The sequence below is a fragment of the Dromiciops gliroides genome, chromosome 2 (genome assembly GCF_019393635.1).
Source record: "Dromiciops gliroides isolate mDroGli1 chromosome 2, mDroGli1.pri, whole genome shotgun sequence".
NCBI lineage: Eukaryota > Metazoa > Chordata > Mammalia > Microbiotheria > Microbiotheriidae > Dromiciops > Dromiciops gliroides.
This window is the reverse complement of record NC_057862.1, coordinates 592,753,397-592,778,165: the sequence shown is the minus strand read 5'-3', so window position 1 is coordinate 592,778,165 and position 24,769 is coordinate 592,753,397.

Sequence of the window (24,769 nt, the reverse complement as noted above, 5' to 3'; positions counted from 1 at the left end):
ATGATGTAAAAAGCTCTCTTCACACACACACAAAAAAACAAACAAACAAACTTGTGAGGAAAATAGTACAAGTATTTTTATCTTGATTTTATTATAGGCGTAGAAACTGGTGCTTAAAAAATTTAAGTGCCTTCAGGTTACACAGCTATTAAAAGGTGGAACTAGGACTTGCACTCACATCTTTGGATCCCATGAGCAGTACTCTTTATATCCAAATAACTGCTGTCATTCCAATTGGTCAAGCTGAGAGGAAATTCTGATGGTGTTTCAGATGAAACCTTTTAGAATTGTTCTTTTGGAATTGCTTAGAGTCAGTTTCTGAGTCATAGATGAGAATGAGTTTCCCTACTTTATAGTCATACCTTGTGTTTGATGATATGGTATGTTATTTACTTCGATCCCTTCCCGTTCTCATTCACAAGACTTGTCTTTTCTCTGAATCAGAAATCCCTTCCTCCTTTTTTTGGCCTTAGATTCCCTACATGTAAAATAAAGGTGTTCCATTAGCCCTTCCAAGTTCCAGTTCTAATCTAATCATTTGAAGATTTGTCACCATTGAGGATATTAAAAATTAAATATGTGGATGCATTTGTTGGGCACCAAGGATGATGCATTTGCATAGGCGCCAAGGAAACTTCAAAGGACAGAAACATGCTCCTTATCATAGATAAGGCCTACATGGCCCAAGGTCTAGGAACCAATCCCCTCATCCTACTCTTTTGGCGCAAACTTCACACAAAGACATTCTGTTTGCTCACCTCAAGTATAAATATGTCATACTGTCCGAATAAACCTTGCCTTTTGCCACCACCCAAGTGCATGGGGCCCTTCCAATCCCATCCTATGTCTCTGTGTCTTTTTTCCTTAACATCTTACCTGTAGCAGCGCCGGAACCTGTTCCAGCAGCCTACCAGATCCGAAACTGTCAATGATGATAAAGTCTTTTTCTTTTCTTTCTTTTCTTTTTTTTTTTTTTGCAGGGCAATGGGGGTTAAGTGACTTGCCAAGGGTCACACAGCTAGTAAGTGTCAAGTGTCTGAGGCCGGATTTGAACTCAGGTCCTCCTGAATCCAGGGCCAGTGCTCTATCCCCTGCACCACCTAGCTGCCCCTGATGATAAAGTCTTTTAGAAGTTACAGACATCATCTTCCCAGATAGGAATATAGCAGTTTAAGTCCATCTAGTTCTTTATAATTAATCTTTTGTGTTTACGTTTTTATGCTTCTCTTAAGTCTGTTTGAATGTCAAATTTTCTATTCCACTCTAGTCTTTTCAGCAGGAATGCTTGGAAATCCTTGATTTCCTTAAATGCTATTTTTTTCTCTGAAAGATTATATTTAGTTTTTCTTGGCAGGTTATTCTTGGTTGTGATTCTATATCCTTTGCCCTACAGAATATTATATTCCAATCCTTCCACTCCTTTAATGTGGAAAGTACCACATTTTGTGTGATACTGACTGTGATTCCATGGCCTTTTAAGTTTTTCTTTCTAGCTGCTTTCAATATTTTCACCATTCCTAGGAGTTTTTATTTTGGGATCTTCTTCAGGAGGTGATTAGGCAATTCTTTCCATTTTTATTTTACCTTCTATATCTAAGATATTGAGGCACTTAGCTCTTTTTTTTGATCATGGATTTCAGGTAGTCCAATAATTCCAAATTTTTCCTCCTCAGTATATTTTCCAGACCAGTTGTTTTTCTGATGAGATATTTCACATTTTCTTCAATTAAATTTTTCTGACTTGATTTTATTGCTTCTTGAAGTCTCATGGAGTCATTAGCTTCCTCTTGCCAAATTCTGATTTTAAGGAATTATTTTCTTCAGTGAACTTTTGTACATCCTTTCCCATTTATCCTATTCTGCTTTTTAAGGAGTTGTTTTCTTCAGTGGATTTTTTGCATCCCTTTTACCATTAGGCCAATTTTGTCTTTCAAGATATTTTTTCATTATTTTCAGTGCCTCTTTTACCATAATTTTCTTGTCTCACTCTCATTTATTTTCCCAATTTTCCCTCTACCATTCTTATTTCTTTCTTTAATGCTTCCAGGAATTCTTCCTGGCATTGGGCCCAATTAACATTTTCCTTTGAGGCTTTGTTTATAACTGTTTTCACATTTTTGCCTTCTTCTAATTTGTAATGGTTTTCCCTGACCCCATAGTAGTTTTTATAGTCAAGTTCTTTTGTTGTTTTTTATTCATTTCCCCAGGCTATTTCTTCACTTTGAACTTTATCAAAAGGGTGGGGCAAAAGAGTGGGGGAGGCAATGTCCCAAGCTTCAGGTGTTTTTTTTATTGCTGCTTTCAGAACTAATTCTGGGAGTCTACAAGTTTTTGGTGTGTTGAAGGTGGTTTTATCCTGGAAGAGGTGTGGTTACTGATCTCTTACTCTATACTCTGGTTTGTACAGGAAGGACCCTGCTCCCCTTTAGCCTCAAGTATTAGTGCTCCTCTTGGCACTACAACTGTGACCAGATCACCTGCTTACTTCTGGCAAATCACAAGTGCTTCTCTTCATCCTGGAATTGCAAACCAGAACTGCTTATGGGCAATAGAATTGACAATCAGCACCAGCTGCACCCAGTGCTTGCAAGGGTCCTCTTTCTGACCAGATGTCCTGGCTCCTTACCATATCTAGGTTGAGAGCTCCTGAAGCTGCTGCTCCTGTCAAGGTCACCTCTAAGGCCCATCACTGGTACTCCCTCTGTTTCAGACCTCTACCCACCCAAGTGTTACAGACCTTTTTTTGTGGAGCTTCTAAGTTGTCTTAGGCTAGAAGAATGTATCCCTCTGAACTTTTGTTGGCTCTTCCACTCCAAAATTTGATTTGAGGTGTTAATATAAAGTTGTTTGTAGGGGAATATTGGGAAGGTTCAGCTGGGTCCGACCTGTACTCCACAATCTTGGCTCCACCAAATAACTCTATCTTAGAAAAAATTGAACAAGTCATCAATGAGCTCCCTAAGAAAGAAATATCTAGGATCACATGGATTTACAAGTGAATTTTGCCAAACATTTAAGGAACAATTAATCCCAATACTGTATAAACTATTTGAAAAAAGAGGTAAAGAAGGAATCCTACCAAAGTCTTTTCATGACAAAAATATGGTTTTGAAATCTAAACTAGGGAGAGCAAAAACAGAGAAAGAAAACTATAAACCAATTTCCTTAATGAATATTGATGTCAAAAGTTAAAATAAAATACTAGCAAAGAGATTATAGCAATATATAGGGGTGGCTAGGTGGTGCAGTGGATAAAGCACGGGCCCTGGATTCAGGAGTTCCTGAGTTCAAATCCGGCCTCAGACACTTGACACTTACTAGCTGTGTGACCTTGGGCAAGTCACTTAACCCCCATTGCCCCAGGGGGAAAAAAAACAAGCAATATATAACAAAGATCCCATACTATGAAGTGGGTAGGATTTTTTTTTTTTTTTTGCAGGGCAGTGAGGGTTAAGTGACTTGCCCAGGGTCACACAACTAATAAGTGTCAAGTGTCTGAGGCTGTATTTGAACTCAAGTCCTTCTGAATCCAGGGCCAATGCTTTATCCACTGTGCCATGTAGCTGCCCCCTAGGATGATCACCTTTGAAAGACTTAGCTAATCTGATCAAGACATTGATCCAATACAATTCCAAAGGACTCATGATGAAAAATGCTATCCCCTTCCACAGAGAGAAGTGATGAACACTGAAATAGTTTATTTTTATTATTATTTTTTCTTTTGCAACATGACTGATATGGAAATATGTTTTGCATGACTTTACATGTGTAATCAGTATCAAAGTACTTGCCTTCTCAAGGGGGTAAAGAGGAGTGAGAGGGAGGGAGAGAATTTGGAACTCTAAATTTAAAAAAAAATTATAAATTTTTAACATATAATTGGAAAATATTTAATTAAATAAATAAAATAATTTAAAAAGATATTATTTTATCTTCACCTACCCTTGAGCAGCTAGTACAGTGCTTCATAAACAATAATAACTCATAGTCACATAGCTCTTTATGGTTTATGAAGTATTTTACCTGACTGAGAAGTAGGTGGTATAGGTATTATTATCCCCATCAGATAGGTGAAGAGATAGATTCCCCGAAATGTGAATTTACTTTCTCCAGTAACTGATAGGACTATGATTTCAGTCCAAGTCTTCTGATTATAGGTGCAGTGCTCTTTCAACTGAATTAGTTTGTCTTATAGTAAACATATTTATGTTGATTAAACAAATTGATGAATGATTTTCTCTTTTAAAAGATTAAAAAGAAACTTTTAAAAAGAATGTATTGAAGTATTTCCCTCCAAATAAAATAATATTTTTTTGGATCCCTGACATCATTTATAGTGGTCTCTTCCTGTTAATGTCAGATACTTGTATTTAGAGATCAGATTTGTTGAGTCTCAAGTAAATGCACAAAGAATTGCTATTTGCATCACTGGGTTTCAGTTACTGAACTGTATCTCACAGCAATTTGCACTCAAGTACTGAGTAAAAATTCACTACAATCCCTTATCACATTGAAACTGAATAATCTTTCTTTGCAAAAAGATTATATTTTAAAAGTAGAGTTTTAAAACATTTTCAAAGAGTGATAAACTCATTGTATACCAAATTGCTGAGCTCTTTGTATGCAGAACTTCTACAAAAACAAAGAACGAACTTTTTTTTAGAATGGTTCCAAGCATATGGATAGTACCCATCTTAATTGAAATCCACTGAACGAGTATTGGTAAACTAGAAGATATAAAGTTTCTCATTCTTGATCCTTAATTCTCAATATTCTTGATTCTTATTATATTCCTATGACTTTTATTTATAAGGCTTTTATTGCAATGACAATATTTGAAGTTGAGGTCTGCTCCGGGGGCACAAAGGTCAACTATTTCAAGCTTCTTGTACTGGGGTATAGGGGCTGTGTCATTGACTTTCTACTCTGAAGCCTCTATGGCTTGTGGATTTCTCACCACCCTAGGCTTGATCCCTGTGCTTGCTCCAGGTACTGGGATGGCCAGACCCAGTCGCACATGTCCCGTGGGTGGCCCTCCAGCTGACAGCCTGCCCTCTCTGCTGGTACTGGTGGGTCTCACAACTGGTCTGCTATGCCACCAGCTTGCTGATCCAGGATCAAGGGACCTCAGTTGCTCTGCGGTGGCCAAGAGCTTCCTGCTGACTTGTGCAGAAGCCATCAGTGCTGCGCTGCACTGTGCTCCCCTTTTGCCCAAGTAAGACCAACCTTTCCTGAAGTCTTCTAAATTATCTCAAGTTGGAAGATTGTGTCTGTCTGTCTTTTTGTAGGTTATGTAGTTTCAGAATCCATTTAGAGGTTTGATTTAATGTTGTTTTTGAGTGAAACTTGGGATACCTTAGGCAACTTCTTGGCTTCTCTCCAACATCTTGGCTCTACCCTTGGAAAGATGATATTTGAAATGTGATTCTTTCATGCTTAGTGAAGAATGAGCAGTTCTTAGAATTTAATGGTCTTCTTGTGGGGGGGAGGCAGTTACTTATTATTTAACATAAATTTAAGGAATTTCAAATGAAAAGCTTGATAAAGTAGAACACAACCCATTTTTCATATGATTTTTAGTTCCACGTTTTTCTCCCTCCCTCCCTTCCCTTCCCCCTCTCCAAGACAGAAAGCAATCTGATATAGGATATATATGTACAATCACATTAAACATATTTTTGCATTAGTCATATTGCAAAAGAAGAATCAGAATACAAGGGAAAAAAGCTCAAAAAAAGAAAGAAAACAGCCAAAAAGTAGAAACAGTATGATTCAATCTGCATTCAGAATCCACAGTTCTTTTTTATGGATGTGGAGAACATTCTCTATCATGAGTTCTTTGGAACTGTCTTGGATCATTGCACTGCTGAGAAGAGCCAAGTCTATCACAGTTGATCATCAAACAGTGTTGCTGTTACTGTGTACAATGATTTCCTGGTTCTGCTCACTTCACTCAGGATCAGTCCACTTAAGTCTTTCCTGGTTTTTCTGAAATCTGCCTGCTCATCATTTCTTACAGCACAATAGTTTTTCATTACATTCATATACCACAACTTGTTCAGCCATTCCTCTATTGATGGGCTTTCCCTTGATTTCCAATTCTTTGCCACCACAAAGAGAACTGCTAGAAATATTTTTTGTACATGGAACACAACCCATTTTATGGGACCTGAAGGGTTATTAGGTGACTGTACCTAATGATGCCATGTGACAATGCAGATGAGCATAAATAGTGGAGCTAAATTCTGGCAACTACTACTGTGGAGTCATGGAATTATTAGACATGTAAAAATTCCTATGATTCATAGAAGGGCAGAGAAGCAGAGATCTTATGGTAAGGAAAGTGCTGCTTTGTAGGCCTATATTGGACTTGGGATCTAATCCTGGGTCACTAGATAGCTGTAGGACCATAAGCATATCTTCTATCTCTTGGAACTTAATTTCCTCACTTCCAAAATGATAGGTTTGCATTGTGGTGTCTACAATCTTTACTAGCTTCCAAATCCTATGATTCTGGTACAATCCCCAGTATTTCACAGGAATATTTAGCATATAAAATACTTTCTTATTAAAAGGTGTTTTTTTTGTCATGGGAATATATTTCTAGTTAAAATTATGTCAGTAGGAAAAAGAATATGTTTTACAGGTAAATATGTTGGAACATATCAAGTCCTAAAAAGGGGGGATACTTAGCCAAGAGAGAAATGTATGCTCAAAGACTGAGTCCAAAAATTTTGTGCATTTCAGAAGGGAAGTAATTTAAGCTAGCAAAATAGTTATGCCTCTAAGTAAAAGGTAATCTGTCATTGAATGTTCCCTGTCTAATTACTCAAGAAAGGAGGTGGAACCCATAAAAAGTTCCATATTCATTTTCTTTAGTGGTCAACACATTCAGCCAGTGCACTTACTGTCTAACCAAGTGCTTTTGGTCTCCTCAATCCATCTGTTCCTTGACCTTAGTATTGATGGAACATTTCAGTCACGTGGAAACCTTTACCCATTTTAGTTACTGCAACAATATTTCAAGGATCTGTAGTTTTATTAATGGTGGGTATTAACTCCACCAATGCAGTTCTATACTCATCTATAACTGAGTAAATAGTGCTCAAGAGTTTCTGGGACTACAAAAATTCATTAACTAATAGCCAACCTGATTGAGACCCTCTCCAAATCTAAGAAGGCTACTCCTTATTCAACAGACAATCCATCACTAAAAATTTCTAATCTGATCTCTGAGAATCTAGGAATACTTTCTTACCACCATGAGCCATTGGAAGATAACTGTCACTGGCCTAAAACCAGGCTTTCATACTGTTTAAATGGAAGGGGGTTAGGTTTAAATTCTGTCTCTTTTATATTCATAATCTACTACTGCCTTTCACCAGTGGCATATTTCCCATCCCTTCTACACTATGTAATACTATATAGATTTTTTTTTTGCAGGGCAATGAGAGTTGTGACTTGCCCAGGGTCACACAGCTAGTAAGTGTCAAGTGTCTGAGGCCGGATTTGAAGTCAGGTCCTCCTGAATCCAGGGCCAGTGCTCTATCTACTGCACCACCTAGCTGCCCCTATATATAGATTTTAAAAAATCAATATTGACAAGGTTAGACCTGTGGGTCAGATACCTGGACATCCATATAAGTCTCTTTAGACAATTCTCTAACTCTAAAGTTTCCTCCTTATCAGAATTATTTATCTTTGTGTCTACTTCAGAACAGTTACATGATATGGTGGAAAGAGTCTCGGGATTGGCATCAGGAGGCCTCAGTACCATTACTGCCTTTGCTACGTTAGTGACCTTGAGCATGTCGCTTTAAGCTTTTTGGGTTTTAGTTTTCTTACTGTAAATGAGGGGGTTAGATGAGATGATGTCGAAGATCCCTTTCAGCTCTAAGTTTATAGTACTGATTTGAATATGCTGAATTACATCCCTCAGTAAAATTTGATTTTCTTTTGGAACAATTTTTCCCTCAAAAAGTTTTTAAACCAGGGAAAACTCAATGGGTTCATGGTGTAATGAAATCTGTCCTCCAAGGAATGGGAATCGAAAATCTTCTGGTTTTTATATGTAGTTGATAAAAGAGCTGGTATAGTCTTTATTGGTTCTCACTAAATGTATAATCTTAGACAAACCACCAAACTTCTCTGGGCTCCTTTCTTTGATATCAGTGTGACCTTATGCAAGTGATTTCATATCATTGGGTTTCAGTTTACCCATCTGTAAAATGATCCCTCTAAGGTCTCTTCTAGCTCTGGTTTTATGATCCCATAATTTATAAGGAGATGAAACCTAACAGCCTTTTTGGTTTTAAAATAACAATTCCTTAATGAATCATAATAGCTACAAATGGTTTCCCTCACAGCAGGAACTAACTATTCAGGAGCAGTAGGAAAAGAAGCAAATTGAGATTCAAGGACCATTATACAAACTGAGAGACCATCACTTTAGCCATGGCTATGGCAGCTCTTGGAGCAAAGGTGTTCAATTTCTTCATATAGAAAGGTCTATAACATGATAAGCATCATGCTTATTAGGTTAGTTTGCTGGAGTAAGAGCCACTCCAATATTAGAACCAAGATAATTACTTCAATATATGAAACCTCAGGCTTTGAGGAGCTCTCAAACTTGAAGGAGTTTTGAATGTTTGCTATAATCCATCAACTATCTTCTCCTCCCTGATACTACAACAGCCCTATCCTGAATGCCAGGGATAGTAACTGCCCTTGATGGTAGTTACTAAAATCTGAAAGTTGTTTATTTTTTTTGTTACTACTTTATGAGAACTTCTCTAAGCCCCTAGCACACCACTCTCCTAACAAGTAAGGTGACTTCAATGCTTCAAAGATGTGTAATTTAAAATTCTAAGTGTGGGTTCTAATCTGTCCCCCCAAACTGGGGGGATACTGAATAAAGTCACTGATAGACGAATTTAGGTTTTTTAAGGGTTTATTGAAAGATAGTAAAAGAATGAGAAAGATTGAGAACAGATTTCCTATAACCTGGTGATCCTAAACTTCCCTAGCTTCCACTTCTGAAGTCCTCTGCCACCACACTGATCTCTCCCAGCCAAAGAGGCCAAGCTCTCTCCACAGCCTCCACTTCCTTCTTCCTGTTCCCCTCCCAGAAATGGGAGGTTCTTCAAGCTGATTGGTTCACTGGGCCCAAAGGTGGTCAAAGTTCAAAGTTGCTAGCTTCTGAGAACAATTACTTTCTTAAGTACCCTTAAGTACCAGCCAGATGTGCTTATAATCTAGTAAGCAGTCAATAGTCAGTTGCCTTATCCAATTCAATCAGTCTCCAGGTGGGCCCCAGAATATCTGCTAAATCTTATCTATCACATTCCATTATCTTGACACAAAGATCTGTAACCCCATTGTTGTGGGTCCTTACAGGACTGATGTAAAGTAAAACTCATCTAGGATTAGATGATTGTCAAGAGTTGTTATGGCAAAGCAAAAATCTTGTAATGAGCTTTCTTAAACCTAGGTAGTGGTCTTTGGAAAATAGAAGTCCATTTCTAGGCCTGTACTCGAAGACTTTCTAGCATGAGTGGGCAAAATTTGCATATCTCTTATCCTGCAGGGTCTCTTTTGTTTTCCATGATTCAATTTACAACTAGCTTCATAGAACTGAATATTGTAGGAAAAGGACTGAAGAGAAAATCTGGCCTAGACTCTTGTTTTGAAAGCATTTTTTAATCCCTATTTATAGTCAGCACCCTGGACAGGGGCAAGGGGGAAGTTGAGAACTGTGGATTATTATCCTTATCCTGCCCTAAAGCCTATCTTCTGTAAATTTCTTTTTAAAACCCTTTTTAATTTCTCCGTGCATCCACCTAGGTTTCTACTGACAACATCACAATGAAATTTTCCCCTCCTTGGTATCTTCTTCAGAATTTCATTCTTGAGAGTTTCCTGGTACTTTGGAAAAGAGTTCTGGAAGTAGAGTCAGAGAACCAGAGTTCAGATAACAGCTCTGATACTCATTATATGTGTGATCTTGGGCAAGTCACCTCTCCCTTATGGGTTTTGGTTTTCTCATCTGTAAAATGAAGATGGACTACATGACCTTCTGATATTCCCAAGAATTTATAATCTATGATATGATTTCTTCCTTTGTAGCTGAATTACTTTGTAGAATAGCCCATGGGACTGTAACTATCCTCCTTATGATTTCTTTGAAATCTGGTCTCTCAAAATCCATGGTGCATATTGACAACTTTCATCTCTTTCTCTCCCATAAACTTTACAACAGAGCAGTTACTTACCTTCAAGTTTCTCATTTTTCCACCCTAGCAACCTGTTATTATTGGTAAGAATCATGATCAGAGGGGGCAGCTAGGTGGCACAGTGGATAAAGCACTAGCTCTGGATTCAGGAGGACCTGAGTTCAAATCTGACCTCAGACATTTGACACCAGCTGTGTGACCTTGGGCAAGTCACTTAACCCTCATTGCCCTACAAAAAAAGAATCATGATCAGAATTGAGTTTCTTATTTCTTATTCCTCCACCTTTTGAAAGATAAAAGTGTTATTGAGACAAGTCCAGAAATTATGAGCTCCTTTTGTTCTTTGCTATCCTATTAAACTCTCATGCCTCAGTGCATTCTCAAGATATTCTCTAGTCCTGGAAAGTACTCTCTCTTCATTTCCACTTATTGAAATCCTTCCCTTCTTTCAAAGCTAAGCTCATAGACCACCTCACATGTGAAGTATTCCCTAAAACTCCAACGCCCATTTCCTGCTGAAAATCTTATCACAGATTTTTATTGAAAACTTTGTCTGAATCCTTTGTGCCTATCACAGTTGAACAGCTAGAGAAAATAGACTTTTATCTCTTTATTATTGTTTTTTTTGTTGAACCAGTCCTCAAGAGAATTTCAATTCCTTAAAGAATTAACTTGCAGTATCATTTTGCATATATATACACATGTATATGTACATAGATTATGTATACATATGTTTACACACACATTTATATCCTCAGAGATTAGCAAAGGGTTTCTTGCACATTTTTTTATTCTGAATCTTCAATTTAATCAGTGCAATAATAACAATAGATGGTGTTTATGTAATGCTTTAAGGTTTGCAAAATTCTTTACATGTTATCTTCTTTGGTCCTCACAGCCACCTTCTGAGGTAGGTGCTACTATTATAGCTATTTTATAGATGAGAAAACTGAGAGAGGATAAGTGGCTCATCCTGGGTCACAGAGCTAGTTAGGGTCCGCTGCAGGATTTGGACTCAGACCTTCCTGACTTCAAGTTCAGTGTTCTTTGCACCAATCGACTTCATTGCCCATAAAGGGATTTCCAGAGTTGAAACTCCCTTCACCAATGCAAAGCAGTAACTTGTATATAACCTAAAGGGTTTTTGTTTCTTTTTTTGTTTTATGGGGCAATGAGGGTTAAGCGATTTGCCCAGGGTCACACAGCTAGTAAGTGTCAAGTGTCTGAGGCCAGATTTGAACTCAGGTCCTCCCGAATCCAGGGCCAGTGTTTTATCCACTGCACCACCTAGCTGCCCCCTAACCTATAGTTTTTGAGAGTTGCCTTGGGTACAAGAGGTTTAATGAATTGCCCAGGGTTATAGAGGTTCATGTTTTTTTCAGAGGCTAGACCCGAATGCAAGTCTTCCCTGAGTAACAGGAAAGATTTTTGTCCACTATGCCATGTTGCCTCTAATCTTTTTGTCCTTAATACTTAGCATAGGGATTCTACATAGGTATTTAATCAATGTTTTTAATTCAGTAGAATTTATTTCAGGTTTAATACTTTTTTCTTTTTTTGTGGGACTCTTGATCTTGACATGACATGGTATTCATTATTATTATTATTTTGCAGGGCAATGAGGGTTAAGTGACTTGCCCAGGGTCACACAGCTAGTAAGTGTTAAGTGTTTGATGCCGAATTTGAACTCAGGTCCTCCTGAATCCAGGGCTAGTGCTTTATCCACTGCACCACCTAGCTGCCCCCACATAGTATTCATTATTAAAAGATTTGTAGACACAGGTGGTAGACCCAAGCGTTGGCACATAATTATAACTGGCTGTGACAAGGTGAGTAATTCTTGTGAAAAACTATTAGAAGTTCTGAGGAGATTCTTCTTCATCTACAATCTGGTTCTTTGTGGCATGAGCTAAAACAAAGCTTATTTGCTTCCCTGAAGTGTGTAATGGGATGGTGTCAAGGAGCTTTCTTTTCATAAAATCATAACGTAGCAGAAGCTGCTGAAACTATCGATAATTGTCCTACAAAGGATGCAGTACCTATCTCTCCTTCTCTTTGGCCCATAAAGACATTCTAATCTAGAAATGAATCCATTGGGTCATATCATTTCATTCTCACCTCTCTTACAAATGCTAGGTAATGATAAAGTTAGATTATGGTGATGAAATTGTGATATCACTAAAGGTGGACTACAGGCAAAACTTTTGACTGCTCCTTGGAAAGGAGATGATTCCAAATGATAATTATAGCTAGCATTAATATAGTTCTTTAAAGGTTCCAATGTACTTGACAACTATTATCTTACTTGAGACAACCACTTTAGGAAGTAGATGTTATTATCCCTATTTTGCAGATGAGGAAACTGAGGCTGAGAGGTGAAGTGATTGTCTAGGGTTACACAGCCAGTAAGTATTTGAAGCAGCATTGGAATTGAGGTTTTCCTGACTCCAAGTCCAGCACTCTAGTCACTATGCCATGCAGAACCTACACTGTCTATAGGATTGAAATTTCTCTTACTGTGCATGTTACTCTGCATGCACATATATACATGTGCATATGCATAGAAATCAGGCATTTTTTTGTTTATTTTTTTGTGGGGCTATGGGGGTTAAGTGATTTGGCCAAGGTCACACAGCTAGCAAGTGTCAAGTGTCTGAAGATGGATTTGAACTCAGGTCCTCCTGAATCCAGTGTTGGTGCTTTATCCACTGTGCCACCTAGCTGCCCCCTAGACATCTTGATTATACAATATTTGTTTTTTATATGACACCTTCATCCTTTCTCCCTGGTACTATAATCTATGTAATATATCCTAGAAGTACCTAGGTTGTGGAGTGGATAGAGCTCTGGACCAGAATCAGGAAGATATTTGTTCAAATCCTACCTCATATACCTATTAGATGTATGATTGTTAACAAGTAAATTAAATTCTGTCTGCCTCCATTTTCTCTTATGTAAAATGGGGATAATAATAATAATAATAATATCCCCCTGGGATATTTTGAAAATAAAATGAAACCATATTGTAAATATTATAAATAAATAGATAAAAATGATATTATATTGTAAACTGCTTTGCAGACATGAAAGTGGTATGTAAATGTTAGCTTTATTAATATTCTAAAACTATTTTCTTATGCTTTTCCTTTTAAAGAACAAGGGATCACTTTTATTTTCTCTAGAGCAGGAGTTAAATTCATCCTCTTAGAGACACAACAAAGTAAATTATCAGCGGCTTGTCCTGGGACTCACTGCATGACAAGTAACCTATGTAGGCACAAGGAAACAGTGCAGAAAAGGGTCTCTTTCTCTTCCCTTCATCAAATGTCACTGCCTTACCATGCCCGTGGAGAGCCAGTTACTTTGTTTTTTGATGCTGACTGCTTTTGAAAGCCCATGCTGTGGAGCTGTTTGCCCAGTTTAACTTTCCCACAGACCCTGACATTTGTATGTTGTTGTGTTTTCCTTGATCCTCCCACGTTTTCCCCTTGTGTCACCTATTTACCTGAATGAAGAGGGATACTATAGCTTTTAAGTGGGTATGTGTGTGTGCATGCATACATAGGGGTATCTAGAGAGTGTGCTTGACTTGAACATTAGTCTCCTAGACCTATAAAAGCATGCAGCACCAATATGGTAGCATTTTTTTGTGGTGACCTACTTTATTGGGATTATGTGAAAGCCAGAGATGTGTTTTTAAGTTTGTTTGTTTTTTCATCTTTTCCTAATGGGAACTCACATAGTTCAGGTCTTAGATAGAGAAGAGGTACTACAATGGATATGAACCAAAGCTGTGGATACTGTGAAATGGTGGAAAATTGAATTAAGCCAAAAAGTAATCATGAACAACGTCCCAGAGACAGAACCTTTCAGATGTTATACAGTGTTGTTAACCCACTGAGAAAAAAGGAAAACCTAAGCATCCAGGTTGCAAGAAATAAGTGGAGAAGAAAAAAATGCCCCAGAAAAGATATCATTTAAAGGTAAAATGAGGCAAATATATATGAAGGCAAGGTTAAGACAATTTGCCATAAACTCTGTGAAATATTAACCAAATGAAAGGAATGATTCATCATTTCCCTTCTTCAATCAACAAGAATTTTTAAACCACTTTTTATATACCAAATGTTAAGCAAGATGCTGGAGATAAAAAAGGTAAAAGTGAAAGTTCCTATCCCCAAGGAACTTGCATTCTATTAAGGGAAATAACATTTACATAGTTAAGCAATATGTATATATATATCATAACATATTGCATTATGAATAATATATATGACATAATGAACATACACCCATATTTATTATATGACACATAATATATTTATATATTTATTAAATTCAATAAAGATATTAAATGCTATAATTATTAAATTGAAAATCATTTATGGGAGTATTTTATTTGGAATTCAGAGATTCCATTGCTGGACATATACCATAAGGAAGTTAAAGATAGAAAAAAGGCCTTATACATACCAAAATATTCACAGCAGCACCTTTTTCTTGTGTATAATAAATCACAGAAGCAGCTGGGGAGTACAGAGGATAGAGTACTCAGCCTGGAATAAGGAAAATATTCAGACTAACTACCAGGCAAAAGTCATGCTGGTCATTATAATTATTATAAAAATGCTAGTAGTTGTTGTTATTGATTATTATTATTATTCCAAAGGTAGTAGAGAACCATTGGAGCTTTTGGAGTAGGGGACCAATGTGAATCAAGCTTACAATTTAGGAATATCCATCTGGCAGCTGTGTGGAAGATAGGTACAATTCTGTTTGACCACAATTTACCAGAGCTATTGAAGACCATTCAGTCAGAGCCAGGATAGGGGATTTCTATTTGCTGGTGGAATTGAATTCAAGCACATTTTCTTATCACAATTAAGATGTGACACCCCATCTCCCCAGAGGAGGTGCTTTTAATCTGAAAAAAATCCCCTCATTATTTTCTCTTGATGGTGTATGCCTTCTAGAGTCCTCACATTCAAAGCCATATACTATATCACTATGAACAGATTAGCCATTCCAGGAACATTTGGCAAAGCAGAGTTGGACCTTTCCCCAAACAGTCCCTATGTGTACCAACAAATATTTCTTGAATATCTACTGCATATTCATGTATTAGACCATCTGAGTTTTAGAGTATATAGAAAAAAACAGAACGCTAAACTCCAGGAATACCCAGAGACAAATTCAGGAGGTTCAATATTGGGCTTCAAGATTTCTCTGTTGGAATCTGACATCTCACAGACTTTACCTTTGTCTTGTTCCCTACCCCTTCCCCCAACTAATATAAGAATACTATCCTGGGAAAGCTCAATTTCCCTTAGGAAGTGTTTACCATAGTTTAATTTTTTTTCAAAGTGTCTCATTTAGGTTATCAAAGTTTGTCCTGTTACATTGTTTTGAATTCTCTGATTTCCTCTAGTATCATGCCTTGTAAAGAACACTAGATTTGAAGTTAGAGGACCTGAGTTTGAATTTGAGTTACAGAAGAGAGCTGGAGATGCAGTATTGCTGTGGAATGGAGTAGGAAACTATTAGAGGGGACTAGTAAATGCAAAGAGTGTGAGAGAAAGAGGTCCAGGATGATGGGAAGTTTGTCTTTATGGAATGGGAATTCTAGAGGATACAGTAAAAGGGGTAGAACAGGTTGGAGTGGGACATGAGGACAGCAGGGTTAAATAAGAAAGAAATGAAATAAAAATTTCGACTTAGGGATAATTTTCTTCTTCTTCTTTCTTTTTGGTGAAGCAGTTGGGGTTAAGTGACCTGCCTAGGGTCACACAGCTAGTAAGTGTTAAGTGTCTGAGGCTGAATTTGGACTCAGGTCTTCCTGACTCCAGGGCCGGTGCTTTATCCACTGCACTACCTAGCTGCCCCTCTTCTTTTTTTTTTTAAATCACAAAAGTATTTTATTATTTTCCTGTCACATGTAAAGATAGTTTTCAACATTTGTTTTCATAAGATTTTTAGTGTCAAATTTTTCTCCCTCCCTCCCTTCCCTCCCTCCTCCCTAAGACAGAAAAGCAATCTGATATAGGTTATATAGGTACAATCACATTAAACATATTTCTGCATTAGTCATGTTGTGAAAGAAGAATAAGAACAAAAGGGAAAACCCTCAAAAAACAAAAAACAAAAACAAAAGTAGAGACAGTATGGTTCAATCTGCATTCAGAATCCACAATTCTTTTTTCTGGATGTGGAGAGCATTTTTCATCATGAGTCCTTTGGAGTTGATTTGGATCATTGTATTGCTAAGAAGGGTTAAGTTTTCTTTTAAATGAATGATGATTGATGAAAATGGTCAACATTAAATCTCTGAGCTTGTTTCCTCATCTGAAAAAAATGTGGAAAATGACACAGTATCTACCTTGAGGGGTAGCATGGTAGTGGACAGAAGACCACCTTTGGAGATTTGGGTTAAGTCTTGCCACTGACACATATTGGCTATGTGACCCAGAAGGGACAAGCCACTTAACCTCTCAATATCCCAGGCAGCTCTTTAAGTGTGGCATACTTAAAATCACAGTGGCTTAGGAGACCTGGGTTCAAATCTTGGTACTTGTTACAAAGGTTACTGTGTGACCTTGGGTAAATTATTTAATCTTTTTGGTTTCTGTTTTCCTATCTGGTAGACTAGAAGGCCTCTCGGGTTGCTTCCTGTTCTAACTCAAGAAATGAGGATACATTATAGGTGAGTCATGCTGTTTATTAGTAAAAGAAGTTCCCATATCAAAAACTCCCCACATGGAAGAAATAACTGGTCATAGACAAAAAAAGTGGGGAGGGTGTTGAAACTCCAAATTAAAAAATATATTAAAATCATTTTTAAATCCTAAAAGCACTAGATGAATGTCAGTTTTTTTTAATTACCAGTTTCTTTAATGATCTCCTTTTTGCCACCTTTTGAGCACAAGTCCTTAATAGATACACTCTGCAGTCTGTGTCCATCATTCATCTCTTCATTGCCCTGTGGGTCATTCGCAAATTTGATTTCTACAAAGCATTATTAGTAGAAAATTCATGTAAAAAACCATGGACTTTGGTAAAAGGAGTATCTTGGGGATTTTAAAGAACTCTACACTTTTAAAAATGCTACCCAATTTATTCCCATTTAATTCTTGGTTCAACTTAATGTCCAGCTTCATTACTTGAATCAGATATACCAATTCACATATACCAGTTCAAAGGATTGACTCTCTATCAGCATGTTGGCATGTCATAATTTGTACTATAGAATTTTTTCTTTTTTTAGATTAAAAGTATCTTTTTGTTATTGTGAACTTGGAATAATGGGCATTTTCACCAATTTAGCTTTTCATGTATGAATTATTAGGCTGATTCTAATTGTGAACATTGAATTATCATTTTATTGAGGAAGTCTGGTGATGTTCTGGGCATAAATACAATTTATACAATATAATTCTCAAAATGAGCATCAGGAAGACTTTATAATGTGACTATTGGAATGATGCCACCTGCTGGAGACTTACTGTAGGAAAGCTCCGCCATGAGAAGATGTCTGAGGGCAAGCCATGTGGCTTTTCTTTGGTGTCAGGAAGTGACCGTTTGCTTGTGGAAGGAAGAGGCGGCGAGGCTGGTTCTCTTGCTATCTTTCGCCAGGACTCTCACGGAGAGCGAAGCAGGAGAACTGTAGCTTCCTGAGATAGATAGATGAATCTAGGCCTCTTTTTCTCTCTCTTCATCAAATTCTTATTCTCCTTAATAAATGCTTAAAAGTCTAACTCTTGTTAAAGCTTATAATTTATTGGCGACCAGTCATTAGATATTTTAGACAGACTAGCTAGAATTTTAGCCCCTTCCAATAATCTGGAAGGAATCCTTCCATTTGGACTCTGCAATGTACCTCCCCTTCCCTGCCCCCTCTAGTATCATTGGTGAACACCATTGCTGAGCATACATTTGGGGCGGAGTTTCTTAATCTTTCTGTATCAATCTGGTGCAGCTCAGAGCCCCCTTCTCAGAATAGTTTTTTTAAAATTAATTAGGTTTTTTTTTGGTGGGGCAATGGGGGTTAAGTGACTTGCCCAGGGTCACACAGCTAGTAAGTGTCAAGTGTCTGAGGCCGGATTTGAACTCAGGTACTCCTGAATCCAGGGCCGGTGCTTTATCCACTGCGACACCTAGCTGCCCCCTCAGAATAGTTTTTAAATACATAAAAAGAAATATATAGGATTACAAAGGAAACTGATAATATTGAAATGGTTACCATCACATTTATTTATTTATTTATTTATTTATTTATTTATTTATTTATTTATTTATTTATTTATTTATTTATTTATTTATTTATTTATTTATTTATTCATTCATTCATTCATTTAAAAACCAAATTCAAAGATCCCAGATTAAGAACTCCTGACTCTAGTTTAAAATTTTTTAATGTAAATAATCATAAGGCATTTGATTAAAAATTATCTCTGGGGCTGTATTTATGAAGAAACCTTTTAAGATTTTAACATAATCTATGACTTTTTTATCCTATAGCTAGTATAGTGCTTTTTTGTAATAAACAATAATGTACTTATATTTTCAGTACCTCTCAATCAATTGTGTTACTTCAAAGATGTGCTCTAATGTAGAGAACGTTTTGCAAAAAGCTACCCTCTTTCTCATGCTGAGAATATCCTAAATACACATGGATCATTCAAGTAAAGATTTTATGAAGATGAGAAAATAATAAATAATAACAATAATAGCTAGCATTTAGTTAATAGTTTAAAATTTGCAAAATGCTTTGCATACGTCAGCTCATTTGAGTTAGTATTTACACACACTCTCTTAGCCACCTTTTGGGGATGTTAATATATTTTTATATATTTTTAATATACCTAGCTGGTTGTATCTTGTAATATGATCCCAAAATTCTTTCCAGATTGTATTGTTTTGAGAATGATTTCCTTGGTGTGTAATTGATCTGAAATGGAAAGTCTTCCCAACATTGTCTTCCTAAGTGCTGTTTCCATTACATAGGGAAATGATATGTTAGGGTCCAAATATGGGGCTTATCTAATGCTACTGGTGAAAATAGATCATTATAGAAATGTTGATAAATCCATTTAGTTTTATATCTATTTGTTTTCTTGCCAGTTTCCATAAATGTCCTCAGGATGATGTGATTCATTTGCATGTCATAGTAAGCTTTCTGTAGACTTGTTTTTACTTCTGTTTTTTTCTTTTAAAAGGTAATATTGCTCATAATCTTACAACATCCTCTTCTATGGTGTTTTAGAATTGAGCTTGTATTTTATATCATCCTTGTCTCTAGCTGTCAACTATGTGCTCAGGATAGAGATCAAGTATTTTCTGGCACCTGTCTTTTCTGAGCTCTTTTGATCTTCTCCTTAAAGCAAATGTTTTATATCAGTAACATTTTTGCAAGAAATTGTTATATTCAAGATAAATATCTTTGCATTTTTTCCATTTCCCAATTTTCGTAATCAATGGTTGATTTGGAGAGGTCAGATCAAAAAAGTAACAATTATGCATATGTCTTCTCATTGTTAGCTAGATTTTTTTCTAATTTCATGTTGATATTGACCTTTGTGTTAATTATTAGTATGTACATAGATCACCGATTCTGATATGACTCCCATATTAAGTAACAAGTTTTTCCTAATAAGATATAGCCAATTTCAATTTGGAGGGTGTTGTTTGATCCTCATCATATCCAATGCCTTCTGCACTTCTTCTCAAATAAAGTAATCATGATACATGTATATGTATATATACACATATGTGTATGCATACATACATGTGGGGGCAACTGGATGGAGCAGTAGATAGAGTGCCAGGCCAGGAGTCAAGATGATTCTTCCTCAGTTCTAATCTGGCCGCATACCCATAGTAGCCATGTGACCCTGGGCAGTTCACAACCCTGTCTGCCTCAGTTTTTTCATCTGTAAAATGAGCTGGAGAAGGAAGTAACAAACCACCACAGTATCTTTGCCAAGAAAACCCCAAATAGGGTCACAAAGAGTCGGATATGACTAAAAATGACTGAACAACAATTACAAATACATATTATATATATTATACAAATTACTGTATAACCTATACACTCAGACATCTATAGGTATGACATTTTTGAGTACTCTAAAAGTCTTGGGTTTCTTTTCTCAAGCTTGAACTGTATTTTCCATTTTATTTATTTATTTTTTGGCCATTTATTCTTGTCCCTACTTTCTCATTGAAATCACTGAGAGTCAAAGTATGTGTGAACTTAATTTGGAGGATCTTTTAAAGTTCTTACCATTTTTACATCTCTTCACCCTCCATAACAAATGTTGACATACAAGCTGCAATTGTCTTCAAAGTACTCCTTTTCCTTTTGGGTATTCACTGTCACATAAAATGAAATTTCTTATGGCCTGTGTGCACAATAAAACCAACTCTACTTATCCTTATAGTTGCCTTTCCAGGGAGGGACTTAGGAGTTCTACCTACATTACATTATACTAATAACAATGATAATAACAACAACAGAAGACATTTATATGGTGATTTAAGATTTACAAAAAATTTTCCCCATATTGTCTCATTTAATCCTCAGCAGCAGTGTGAACTAAGCACTATAGGCATTTTATCCTCATTTTATAGAAGAGAAAACTGAGTCTCAGTGAGATTGACTTCCATGTGGTAACATAATTAGTAAATACTTGATGCTCCTTGAGGGCAGGGAATGCACTTAATCTTTTTATGCTCAGAACTTTAAATAATGGTTTGCATGTTGTACATGCTTAATAAATGTATGTAGACTTGAATGGGATCCTTATCTGAGCTCCAGTAGTGGGCAAATCTTTTTATGTAAGAAATGTGGGGTTGTTTTTTTTCCTTCCTGTGCAATTTACTGTACAGATTCTTTCCCAAAGTTTTTTAGGGATAACTTTGACCTTTTTAAGATTTGAAGAAAGCTCCACTGCCTCCCATCCATATTTGGCATGGGTGATTTGAAAGAAAAGATGCTATTCCATAGGATAATTTAGCTTAATTTGGATATCTTACTTAGGTGACACTCATATGTTACTAGATGAATGAATGAAAGAATGAATAAAATGCATTTATTAAGCACCTAGCATGTGCTAAGTCTTGGGGATACAAATATTAGGAAGCAAGACTGCACCTTCATTCAAAGAGCTTACTTTCTAATAGAGGAAGATAACACAAAGTGGGGTGGTAGTGGCTAACAAAGATGGTTTTGGTCAGAAAAGTGTTAAGAGTGATTGGAATAATCCAGTAATTGAAATATCCTTATCAGGAATGGTAGTGTTGTTTTGATTATTACTATCAGAACTAGAGTTGAATGGGGCTGAGAGTAAAGGTAAAGGATGGCACGGAGATTGCTGGGAAGTGAACAGGTAGGTAAGGTGAATGTTCACTAATTAGAGACTAAGTTCACAGGGAGTGGGACCTTCATTTCCAGAGTCATAGAGAGCTGGACCTGAAGTCAGGAAGACCTGAGTTCAAATCCAACTTCTGACACTTGTGGACAAATTATTCAACCACTCTGCCTCAGTTTCTTAATCTATAATAAATAATACTTCACAGGATTGTTCTGAAGATAAAATGATAATATTTGCAAGCCTTAAAGTGTTATATGAATGTTAACCATTGCTACTACTATTTTTGTTGTTACAAAGTGGACAACTATTAATCAGAGCTGCCCTTTTTGTCTTGTTCCTTTGTTAGCTTTCGAAGAGTAATGATGAGGCTTTTTTCTTTGTTCTATTTGTGTTGACTTCATAGTCACTTTTACACTTACTGAAAATGTTATTTTCTGACCTGGCTTATTGCAAAGAGCATCTTAAATATGGGCTGTTGGAATATGATGAAAATAGGGTAAAATAATACTTGTGAGAGTATCCAACAAAGACAGATAGGAAGCTTAATGAATCTCTTGATTTCCTTTCTAATTTAACAAGGAAACATTTTTTACCAAGTCATGATTTATTGTCCTATTGGATGACAAATGAGAAAGCTACATATTCACAAAGGGCTATATTTCTATAATGCATGGCCAGAAGTTAATCAATATTTCATTTTTATTTTATAGGTACTGAATGATTGCAATAGTTCTATGGTGGTTCTTTAGTGTTCTGTTACTCTAATGAAATACATTATAGTGATGGAAATTTTTGCTCTAAGAACCATGATTACTAGCAAGATATTTGTATACCAATAGTTCCAGCTATTTGAAGATGACATTGCTAATTAATTACATTGAATCTCAGGACCCTATAAAGCTTCTTCTGTGAAATCTACAATTATGTAAAAGAGATTGGTTTAACCATCTACAATAGAAACATGATAAAAATGAGAAATTTGTGTTGCCTAGACTATAACACATAATTGGATGGGAAGGTCATTGAGTTATGTTGGACAGATGCAGCAGTGGGATAATGAGCTTTACCAAGAATTGAGCAAGAAAAACTAATGTTGGATTACATTTGGGAAACTGCATAGTTTTTCATATACAACATTCTAATTCCTGTCTCTGTGCCTCTTTGCCCTGGTTGCCTTCCATTCCTTGAAGGTATTCCCTCCTTACCTCCACTTCTTGGAATCTCTCATTACTCTACCCAACTCATGTTCCACCATGTACATGAATCCTTTCTGTATTGTCCCAGTTGCTAATGATCTTCCTCTAGAAATACGTTTTATCTATTTCGTATTTTTATGTGATGCACACATATTTATGTTGTGTCCCCCATTTGAATATAAGTTCCTTGAGGGCAGGGATTATTTCATTTTTTAAAATAATCAGTACTTAGCATGGTGTCCAACACATATTAAATGTCTAATACAGGCTTGTTGAGATTACTTGTATAATACCAAACAATTGGCTGCTATAAAAATTCATCTCTTTTCATCAGTATTTTCCCATTGGTGCTATAAATTTCTCAATCATGGAATGCCACAATCTCAAAAAGATTATAAGTAACTCATAATGCTAAGGAAAGATGCTTTATGTGTGCAGACATATCACAACATTTCACCAATGATAGATTGTGCATAAAAGTGGGATATTAGACCATCCATGGTCTAATACCACTTCTGGCTTTGCACAAACGGGATGAAGAGCAGAGGTTCTAGCATTTTGTGTGTGTGTGTGTGTGTGTGTATGTGTGTGTGTGTGTTATGGACTCCTTTGGCAGTATGGTCTCCTTGGAAAAATGTTTTTAAGTGCATAAAGTAAAATACATAGGATTAAAAAGGAAACAAATTTACAGAAATAAAGATATATTTTTTCCCTTCCAAATTCAAGGATCCCTCTTAATAAATCTGGGATCTATAGGCCCCAGGCTAAGAAACCCGATAAAGAGAATCGTTGTCTTATAAAATCTTTGGCTCTTTATTAAGCTTCATTCTTGGGGTTAAAGCCTGTGATTCTTATGACCCCTTGCCAAGAATCTCATCTATTACTGTTAAGACATGTTGGTTCATGTTCCTGACCAGTTTTTACTCTTGCCCTTTACCTATCCAATCCCAACCTATGCACCTGATTCTTCCTTGACCTCCTTTCTTCCCACATCCACAACACTTGTGTATGGCCTGGCACATAGTAAAAAGTTAAAATTTAATGAAGTCTCTCATTCATCTCTTCATATCTCTTCTTACTAGAAAGATAATTATGCAACCTCTGCTGAAATACTTCCAGTAACAGAGAACTCATTACTTTACAAGGAAGCATATTTCATTGCTGGATAGCACTAGTTGAAAGGAAATGGCTTCTTTTTTCAAATTTGGATATAATATTTGTATTCTATACCCTCCATTCATTGTTACTAGTTCAATCACAGGGAGTTATACAAAAAATATGATTCTTTTTCTACATGACTGCTCTTCAAATATTTAGAGATAGCTATTATGTCTTCATTGTCTTCTCCAAGCTGAACTAGCTCTCATTTTTTCATTCACTCCTCATATATCATGGTTTCCTGACCCATTACTATTCTTCATTTCATCCAGTTTATAAATATTCCATTTAAAATGTGGAACTTAGAATTAAATATAATAATCTATATGACTGAACACCTGAGAGTTCTTAGTTCCATTGCTTTCTGTCATGTGGACTCAAAAATGTTTAAAGTTCTTTTATTTTGTTGGCATTTACCCTTCTCCCACATAGGAATTTTGTAACTCTACACCTTGGTAGACAGATTTTCTGAGTTATTATTGCTGAAAACTTCATCATAACCCTCACACCCATCAAGTTACTTAACATATTGGAAAGGATGTGGGAAAACTGGGACACTAATGTACTATTGGTGGAGTTGTAAACCGATCCAACCATTCAAGAGAACAATTTGGAACTATGCCTAAAGGGCTATAGAACTGTTATCCAGCAATACCACTACTAGGTCTATATACTAAATGAGGTTTTTAAAAGGGGCAAAAGAACCCATTTATATGAAATATATTTATAGTATCTCTTTTTGTGGTGGCTAAGATTTGGAAATTAGGAAATGGCTGAATAAATTGTGGTATGTAAGTATAATGGAATATTATTA